The sequence below is a fragment of the Chelonia mydas genome, chromosome 13, assembly GCF_015237465.2.
Source record: "Chelonia mydas isolate rCheMyd1 chromosome 13, rCheMyd1.pri.v2, whole genome shotgun sequence".
Classification (NCBI taxonomy): domain Eukaryota; kingdom Metazoa; phylum Chordata; order Testudines; family Cheloniidae; genus Chelonia; species Chelonia mydas.
In genome coordinates this window covers 37,677,599-37,688,164 of record NC_051253.2, presented here as the reverse complement: position 1 = coordinate 37,688,164, position 10,566 = coordinate 37,677,599, and positions in this window count along the sequence as shown.

Below are 10,566 nucleotides of genomic sequence, written 5' to 3'. Positions count from 1 at the left end.
ACAGATAAGAGGAAGTGGTAGGTGGGACAGGGAAGAGAGCGGCTTTGCAATTGGCTGAGAACATAAAGCAGTCAGTGTTATTTCTCTGAATGAGGTGAATGAGATGCAGAAACTTTAACCCATAGCTTCAAAGCATGTGTCTAAAGATTTTTACAGAGCTGGTTTTAGGAAAATTCGTGTGACAGAAATCCATGGTTTTCCGTGAAATCTCAAAGATTTTTCAGTCTGTTATAAGAATGCAATCTTGGGCCAAAATTTGAAAAACTAGCCTGGAGTTTTTGGAGGCACTGTCCAGAAATCCTTATGTGGGGTGTAGATTGGGCTGATATTCAAAAGTACAGAGCAACCCTGCTCAACATTTCTGAAAGTCGCTTATTTAGGAGACTAAATCAGAGTTTAGGAATCTGAATTTAGGGTCCTAGTTTTGAAAAATGTAGCCCTGGAATTTTGGGATCATTTTGATCTCCAAACCCCTTACAAAAAATGTAATATCAATAAACATATTTCACATTTATATAGCACTTTGGATTTTCCTCATTCTGAAGTCCCAGGACTGGAAAATACAGAAAGGTACTGGCAGTAGAAAGCCAAATTTCTAAAGGTTGTTTAGGCACCTAAAGATGCTGAAAAGTATCTAAAGTATTTCAAAAGTACCTAGGCACCCTAACTTCCGTAGGAGTTAGGCACCTAATTCATTTAAATGCCTTTGACAATCCTAATATATATCCAGATTCAGAGTCAAAGGCTGTAGGAGGCATCTGCAATGCGGGACTTCAATAACATTTGTGGGTAAAATAAATGTGGGAAATCTTGGCAAAATCTGCAAAGGAAAATAATAAAATCCCTTGTTACCATGCTTCCTACCAGACTGTGCTCTCACTTACACTGACATAACCCCATTAACTTCAGTGGAGTTGCTTGCTCCAGGTTTAAACTGGTGTATTTCACAGCAGAATTTTCCTTTCCGTGTGTAGTCCAAAGGTAGCCACCACTGTCGCCATTTTACAGGTGGAGAAACAGGCTCAGAAAGAGGTGAAGGTGCAGATCCTCAAAGGTATAGAGGCATATAACTCGCACTGGGAATTAAGCACCTAAGAGTTTGGCTACACTTGCGAATTAGAGTGCATTAAAGCATCCCCGGGCGCACTAACTCATGACGTGTCCACACTGTCAAGGCACGTACAGCGCTCGGACTCTGCGGCTGGAGCGCTTCTGGTAATCCACCTCGACGAGAGGCATTACACTTGCTGTGCCCCGGCTGGAGGGCCACGGTGCCAGTGTGGACACCCTGGTCTGTTATTGCGCTCTGATCGGCCTCCATAAGTATCCCACAATGCCTGTTCTAGCCACTCTGGTCATCACTTTGAACTCTACTGCCCTGCCCTCAGGTGACCAACCATCAGACCCACCCTTTAAATTCTCTGGGAATTTTGAAAATCCCTTTCCTGTTTGCTCAGCAAGGCGTGGAGTGCTCTTAGCAAATCTTTCCAGGTGACCATGCCTCCACGCACCAGGTGATCCCCAGTATGGAGAAATGGTGAGGTGCTGGACTTCATCAGTGTTTGTGGGGAGGAAGCTGTCCAGTCCCAGCTGCGCTCCAACCGTAGGCATTACAATACCTTCGGGCAGATATCAAGGGACATGATGGAAAGGGGCCATGACCAAGACACACAGCAGTGCAGGGTTAAAGTGAAGGAGCTGTGGAATGCCACTCTAGTGCTGCCCCCGGGACCTACCGTTTCTACAAAGAGCTGGACGCAATACTTGGGGGTGACCCCACCTCCACTCTGAGGACCACCATGGATACTTCAGAGCCCAGTTTAACAAGGCAGGAGGAGGAGGAGGAGGAAAGGGGAGTGAGGGTGCTGAGGAGGAGGGAGACACTCCTAGATGAATGCAGCCAGGAGCTGTTCTCAAGCCAGGAAGAAGGTAGCCAATCGCAGTGGCCAGTGCTTGGGGAAGGACAAACACCAAAGGAGGTGCTCGGTAAGCGGCTTTTATTTTGGGACGAATGTTGTTCTGTGCGGGTTGTTGGGGCGAGGAGGGCTAGGGCTGTAAGCATGCCTAGATGCGGAATAGGGTGTTGATATGCTCTCTCGCATCGCGGTAATATACCTCAGTGATCTCTTCAAAGGTCTCATGCAGAAGCTGGGCAATGCACTTGCGCAGGTTCCTTGGGAGAGCTACTGTATTTCTTGTCCCAGTAAGGCTAACATGTCCATGCCACTGCGCCATGAGGGGCGGGGGGACCATTGCTGCACAGAGGCAAACTGCATATGGACCAGGGCAGAAGCCACATTATAGTAGAAGACCCTCCCTTGCTTCCCAGGTCACCCTCATCAGCGAGATATCTTCCAGGATGAACTCCTGTGGAAAATGTGGGGACAGTGTTCAGTATAGGGGCCTCTTGCAGCTGTTAGCTCTCCCCAAGGCACAGAAACCCAGAGGACGGTATGGCCGTGAAACAATCCGTCCCCCTTGTCTCTGTGCTTACTCATCATTTTGGGGCTCCTGTGGGTTATATGCGCTCGCTTAGGGATGGGCAAATTCTGCTATTGTATAGCCTGTGCTTGTCTTTAAGTATGGGCGAATCATTGCTCTGTCTGATGTGAACAATGCTGCCTCTGTTAAGTGTTGCATTTTGCCTTTACAGATGCAACCTTGAGATGTCAGCGGTCCGTGTTATCACTGGCTGAAAGACTCCAAAGAATTAGGAAGAGGCCATGTAGAAGCAAAGACAACATGCTGCATGAAGTAATGCAGCAGTCCCATAATGAAAATCAAAAAGCGCAGGAGTGGCGGGAGAGTGAAAGGAGGGTCTGCCGGCAGAATGTGGATCGCTGGCACCAAAGCATGGAGTGGCTGCTAAGCATTATGGAGCACCAAGAGGACCCGATACAGGCGCTCGTAGCCACGCAGGTGGAGCACTACCGTGCCCGCCCCCCCCACTGCAGCCCTTGTCCCAAAACTCGTTCCCTTGTGCCCCCATGTCACCTCCAACCCACTTTCCCCACATCCGGGTTCACCTCCAACCCACTTTCCCCACATCCGGGTTCTTATAGACACCAGCTGCCTCCAACACCTGTAGCTTCACCACCCAGCCCTGAAAACTACGACCCTTACCCACTGCACTCAACCCCCAACACCATGCATTTTAGCCATCCTGAAGTGCAGCACTCATTGCACAGCACTCCAGACAGGAAGGCAGAGTATGATAACAGGACATACACAAATCTGTGATTGAACCATTCACCACCCCACCCCACCCCTTTGCCCTTTCTGTTTCCCAAGCAGTTGTGTTTCTTTTCAATAAATGAATTTTCTTTTCAATAAATGGATTTTCTGGCTTTGAAAACATTCTTTATTATTGCATTAAGTAAAAGATACCTTAGCCCAGGAAAGCAACAGGCACTGCAAGTCAATGTAGCAAACACAGATTCCTACTAACATTGGAACCACCACCTTTCACTCCCGTGCAGGGCACCAAACATTACTGATGACTTTCAGCCTCAAACTGCTCCCTCAAGGCATCCCCAATCCTTGCAGCCCCTCTGATAGCCCTGCTCTCTGGCTGTTCAAATTCAGCTTCCAGGTGTTGAACCTCCGAGTTCCATGCCTGAGTGAATCTTTCACCCTTCCCTTCACAAATGTTATGGAGGGTACAGCACACGGATATGATCACAGGGATGTTGTCATCGGCCAGGTCCAGCTTCCCATACAGACAGTGTCAGCAGCCATTTAAATGGCCAAAAGCACAGTCCACAGTCATTCTGCACTGACTCAGCCTGCTGTTGAACCGCTCCTTGCTGCTTTCAAGGCTCTCCGTGTAGGGTTTCATGAGCCATGGCATTAAAGGGTAAGTGGGGTCTCCAAGGATCACAATGGGCACAATGGGCAACTTCCATACGGTGATCTTCTGGTCTGGGAAGAAAGTCCTGGCTTGCAGCTTCCTGAACAGGCCAGTGTTCCGAAAGATGCGTGCATCATGCACCTTTCCAGGCCAGCCTGCATTAATGTCAATGAAATGTCCACAGTGATCCACAAGTGCCTGGAGAACCATAGAGAAATACCCCTTCTGATTAACGTACTCGGAGGCTAGGTGGACTGGTGTCAGAATTGGAATATGCGTCCTATCTATCGCCCCTCTGCAGTTAGGGAAACCCATTTGTGCAAAGCCAGCCACAATGTCATGCACGTTACCCAGAGTCACGGTTCTTCTGAGCAGGATGCGATTAATGGCCCTGCAAACTTGCATCAACATGATTCCAACGGTCGACTTTCCCACTCCAAACTGGCTTCCAGATTATAATAGCCACCCACTTCTCCACCAGCAGGGCAGCTCTCAATCTCGTGTCCTTGCGCCGCAGGGTGGGGGCGAGGTCATCACACAGTCCCATGAAAATGGCTTTTCTCAACCGAAAGTTCTGCAACCACTGCTCGTCACCCCAGACTTGCATGACGATGTGATCCCACCACTCAGTGCGTGTTTTCTGAGCCCAAAAGCGGTGTTTGCTTGTGGCATTTATGGACATGCTCACCACCATGAATCTCGTGTCATATGCGTTAAGCGAGTCGACATCGTCGAACTCCTCACTGTCAGTTTGTAGCTTAAGGAGTAACTTGACTGTCAAATGTGATGTTGTCAGGGTTCCCTCCCCACTCTGAACTCTAGGGTACAGATGTGGGGACCTGCATGAAAGACCCCCTAAGCTTCTTCTTACCAGCTTAGGTTAAAAACTTTCCCAAGGCACAAATTCCGTCTTGTCTTTGAACAGTATGCTGCCACCACCAAGTGATTTAGACAAAGAACAGGGAAAGGACCACTTGGAGTCCTATTCCCCTCAAATATTCCCCCAAGCCTACACCCCCTTTCCTGGGGAAGGCTTGATAATAATATCCTCACCAATTGGTACAGGTGAACACAGACCCCAACCCTTGGATCTTAAGAACAATGAAAAATCAATCAGGTTCTTAAAAGAAGAATTTCATTTAAAGAAAAGGTGAAAGAATCACCTCTGTAAGATCAGAATGGAAGATAATCTTACAGGCAGTCAGATTCCAAACAAAGAATCCCTGTAGGCAAAACCTTAAGTTACAGAAAGACACAAAAACAGGAATACACATTCCCTCCAGCACAGCGAATTTCACAAGCCAAAACAAAGAAAACCTAATGCATTTTCTAGATAGATTACTTACTAACTTTACAGGAGTTGGAGGGCTTGTATCCTTGATCTGTTCCCAGCAAAGGTATCACACAGACAGACAAAAGCCTTTCCCCCCACTCCAGATTTGAAAGTATCTTGTCCCCTCATTGGTCATTTTGGGTCAGGTGCCAGCCAGGCTACCTGAGCTTCTTAACCCTTTACAGGTAAAAGGACTTTGCCTCTGGCAAGGAGGGATTTTATAGCACTGTGTACAGAAAGGTGGTTACCCTTCCCTTTATATTTATGACAGATGTGCTGGCGAGACTCATCAGCATATTCCTTAGCACTTTGGGCTCCATTCCCGCAGACCAAAAGGGAATACAGAGTGCACAGTACAAAAAAGGTTGAGGTACAACCTTGAGTACAAAAGGTGCCAAATGTGGACGGAAGCAGGGAGATTTCTGGGATGCGAAGTGATGCATCTCGGGGCATTGGGACAGGACCCAGAATGCCCTGCAGCCCTCCACCCCCTTCCCACAAGCCACAGCACCAGAATGGGAAGAGGTGCTCTGTGGGATAGCTGCCCATAATGCACCACTCACAATGCTGCTGCAAGTGCTGCAAATGTGGCTATGCCAGTGCACTTGCAGCTGACAGTGTGAACACACTGCAGAGCTTTCCCTACTGTGCTCTCCAAGGGCTGGTTTAACTCACAGAGCTCTACATCTGCAAGTGTAGCCATGCCCTAAATATCTGTGAGATCTGGGCCCAAGTGACTTGTCCGAGTCACTGGCCCAGCTGAGAATAGAACCCAGGTGTCCTGATTCATTCTCCTCCCAAAATTGGGAATAAAACCTAGGAGTCTGGATTTTCAACCTCCCTTTCATCCTCAGCAGTAAAGCCAGATGCAAAGAATTTATTTAGCTTCTCTGCAATGGCCTGGTCTTCCTTGAGTGCTCCTTTAGCACCTTGATTGTCCAGTGACTCCACTGATTGTTTGGCAGGCTTCAGATGTACTTAAACACAAGATCCTGCTTCAGATGTACTTAAACTTGAACAGATGTACTTGAAGATCCTGCTTCAGATGTACTTGAACAATTTTTTGCTGTTGGTTTTTGAGACTTTGGCTAGTGTGGTAAACCCAGGACAAACAGCTACAAAAGGGGGGTAGTAATTAGTCCCAGGGGTTTAACAGGCCCCTCCCTATCCACTGAGGAGAGAGAACCAGGGGGCAATAAGGTTCAGCTGGAAAAGGGGTTGCTAGGGAATCAATTAGGTTCAGCTGACTCCAACTACTTGGGACCTTTTTAAACCCTCCCCTGGGTGGTGGTAGGAGGGGGAGAGTGAAGGAGTAGGGAAGCTGTTAGTAGGCTGTTTACAGCCAGAAACCAAACCTTCCCAGTAGGGAGGCTACATTCACTCCGCAGGAGGGAAGGAAAATAAGCACAAGGGGCTAACTGAGGAGAGGAGTAGCAGGACCAGGACCCTGTGCCACCTATAAGGATTTGCTTTGCCCCAAACCTGAGTCTCCAAGGCTAAAAAGGACTGAGGCGAACAAGGTATTTTGCCACACTAGTTGCTCTTCAAATTCTTTTTTGACCTGCCTAATTAAACTTTTACCCTTTACCTGCTGGTGTTTGTTTCTATTTTCCTCAATAAGATTTAACTTCCAATTTTTAAAAGATGCCTTAATGCCTCTAACTGCCTCTTTAATTTTGTTGTTTAACCATGGTGGCACTTTAATGGTCCTCTTACTATGTTTTTTTAACTTGGGGTATACATTTAATTTGAACCTCTATTATGATGTTTTTTAAAAGTTTCCATGCAGCTTGTAGGCATTTCATTTTTGTGACTGTACCTTTTAATTTCCATTTAACTAGCTTTCTCATTTTTTGTAGTTTCCCTTTCTGAAATTAAATGCTACTGTGGTGGGTTTCTTTGGTGTCCTTCCCCCTTTTTCCCCCCTACCCCCCCCAGCCAAGGATGTTAACATTTAATTATATCATGGTTGCTATTACTGAGTGTTTCAGCTATATTCACCTTTTGGACCACATCTTTTGCTTCACTTTGGACTAAATCAAGGGTGGCCTCCCCACTTGTGGGCTCCAGGACTAGCTACTCCAAGAAGCAGTTATTCATGGTGTCTAGAAACTTTATCTCAGCATCATGTCTGAGGTGACATGTACCCAGTCAATAGGGGGATACAGTAGAACCTCAGAGTTATGAACATCAGAGATACGAACTGACCAGGCTGATGGGAGATGGAGGCAGGGGGTGGGACAAGGGTGTTCAATTTTGCGGGAATAGAAAGTTGGCAATCCTAGCCCTGGAGCATCATGGTAGATATAGTGTCTCCCCTGTCTCCATCTTCCATTAGCCGCTGCCAGTCTGGCCCCACCATCTCATTTCTAGGACGAGGGGCTGGTGGTGCGAGGCCGGAAGCAGAAGCTGTTGTGATGCTGGGAAAAGGTCCGTGCTGCTTCGGGAGGTGCCGACCTTGCTTGGAAGGGCCCTCTCCCTATGGGAGATGTTGTCTCCCTGCCCCGCCCTGTGGGCCTCTCTGCACCAGCCCCAGTGCACCGCGGGAGTGTAGGCTCCAGCTTGCTGCACTGCAGCAGGGACCCCCCCAGCCCTGCCCCTCCTCCCTCCCCTCCCCCCCCCACTCCCCAATAGCTGCCAAGTGCCCCTCGTCTCAAAGCCTCCAGCCCTGGCCAGCTCTTCCATTCTCCACTAGCTTCTCATCCCCCTGTTATGGAAGTGGGGCAACCTCCGCTCACTGTTCCTGGTGGAAATCCATTAGAGAGATTATTGGGTGATGTCAATTTCAGTCACTAGCCCGTTCGGACTCTAATGGAGCGCGCACTGGGGCAATAAAACTTCTGGTCACTGTTCCTGGATGGATTCTAATACCGTGATCACCAGGGCAATATAACTTCCGGTCATTGTGCCCCCATGGGACCCTATTATGGTGGCATGGGGTCAAATTAACTTCCGCTACCTGTTCCTCATCAGGCATCTCCCACTGCAAGCCTGGGGGCAGCCAGGAAAGGGAGATGCCCACACTGCCACTGGCAGGTGCGGCCGTGCCAGGAGAGCGGGTTTGGTGGTCTTGAGGGATTGGCATAATCTGGGCAGGGCCTGAGGGTTGCCCTAGACCCCACAGCTGCTGCCCAGCCCCACCAGGGAGCAATCCGGGGGCCCATCCAGCTGTAATGCCTCTGCTGCCTGTTCCCCAGGGGCTAGGGCACATCCTGGCCTGGGAACACCCAGCGCCTGTGGGTAGCACTACTCAAGTGCACCAGGATTTGCACCAGCCCAGCAAATCATGTAAAGGCCACAGTTCTGCCCTTAGACACCGGACACAGGAGTTATCGGGGGGGGGAGGGTGTGTGCAATGCAGGGGCTGTGTGTGTGCAGAGCAATGCAGGAGCTGTGGGGGGGTGTGCAGAAAAATGCAGGGGCGCTGTGTGTGTGTGTGTGGGTGTTCTGTCCTCAGACACCAGAGTCCTTGGGAATCCCTGACAACAAAGTCTGCAGCATAAACAAGTATCGAGGCGCTGTTAATTAGCAGTTGAGGCTCCTGTCAGGGTTCCCTCCCCACTCTGGGGTACAGATGTGGGGACCTGCACAAAAGACCCCCTAAATTTATATTCCCCCAGTTTAGGTTAAAAACTTCCCCAAGGCACAAATTCCTTTCCTTGTCCTTGGATGGTATTGCTGCCACCACCAAATGATTTAAACAAACATTCAGGGAGGAGCCATTTGGAGCCCTATCTCCCCCCCCCTCCCCCCAAGCCCCTTACCCACTTTCCTGGGGAGGCTTGAGAATAATATACCAACCAAATAGGTTAACAAGGTGAGCACAGACCAGACCCTTGGGTTTTTAGGACACTAAAAACCCATCAGGTTCTTAAAAGGAATTTTATTATATTAAAAAAAAAAAAAAAAAAGTAAAAGAAGCACCTCTGTAAAATCAGGACGGAAGGTAATTTTACAGAGTAATAAAAAGACTTAAAACACAAAGGATTCCCCTCTAGGCTTAACTTTAAAGTGACAAAACAAGAATAAAACTCCCTCTTAGATTATCTTTTGTTTTAGCTTGTGAATTTTACCTATGCTAACGCATTTCCTTGCTATTACTTACAATTTCTGGAATTTTAGAGGTATCATTTTAGTAGGATCTGGATTACCTGCTTGGACTCTCTCTGTCTCAAGAAGGAACACACACAAAAGAGCACAAAACAACCCCCCCCCCCCTCCAGATTTGAAAGTATCTTCTTTCCCCATTGGTCCTTCTGGTCAGATGCCAGCTAGGTTAATTGAACTGATTAACTGCTTCCAGGTAAGTGATTCTGTACCTCTGGCCAAGAGGGATTTTATATTACTGCATACATAAAGGTTGTTACCCTCCCCTTTATATTTATGACAGCTCCTAATTGCACCAAGACAAGCAGTCCTCAAAGGTGTGGTGGGGGATTGGGGTCAAGTGTTGGCATCAGCATGGCTCGCTGAGTTCCTCTGCGGGGCTTTTCCTTCACAGGTTCAAAGGCAGGAGTGTGTTGTCATCCCTGGATTAGAAACTGGGAAACCGAGAACTCTTTCTAATAACCTTCAGAGTGGTAGCTGTGTTAATCTGTATCAGCAAAAACAAGGAGTCCTTGTGGCAGTTTAGAGACTAACAAATTTATTTGAGCATAAGCTTCTAGCTCATGAAAGCTTATGCCCAAATACATTTGTTAGTGTGCCACAAGGACTCCTCATTTTTTCTAATAGCCGTTTACTAGCAGGTGGTGTGTGTGATGGAGGCTGTGACATTTTACTCCAGATTCTTTGTGAAAATATGCTTATGATATGAATGACATAACTGAGATATACTTTATGCAAGGTGGCTCATGTGAGGTATCATTGGAAAGGTTATGATTTACTGAATGTGATTATCCAATATGTATGCCTGTATCATTTCTGTATCCAAAGTTTAGGAATATAAACTATTTATCTGTATTTCAAATATGTTACTTTGGGTGTCACCGCAACCAGCCCTTCAGGTACAACAATAGAAAAGCCAGACAGGGCTAATGGGCCATTAGCAATGACAGTGGACTGTGAAAGAGTTCAGGTTTCAGAGTAGCAGCCATGTTAGTCTGTATTCGCAAAAAGAAAAGGAGTACTTTGGTTAGTCTCTAAGGTGCCACAAGTACTCCTTTTCTTTTTGAAAGAGTTCAGTCTTCCTGTGGACTCTCCAGAAAGCCTGCGAACTATGGCTGCCACAGCCCTGCAGAAACATGGGTCTGAGTCACCTGGTACTGGACCCACCCCTTGGAATGCCAATGTTCTTCCACTGGGAGACAAAGGGTTCCTGCCATACACAAGAACTATATAAGGCAGGGGAGTGACATCATCGAGGTTCTCCTCTGCTTCCCCC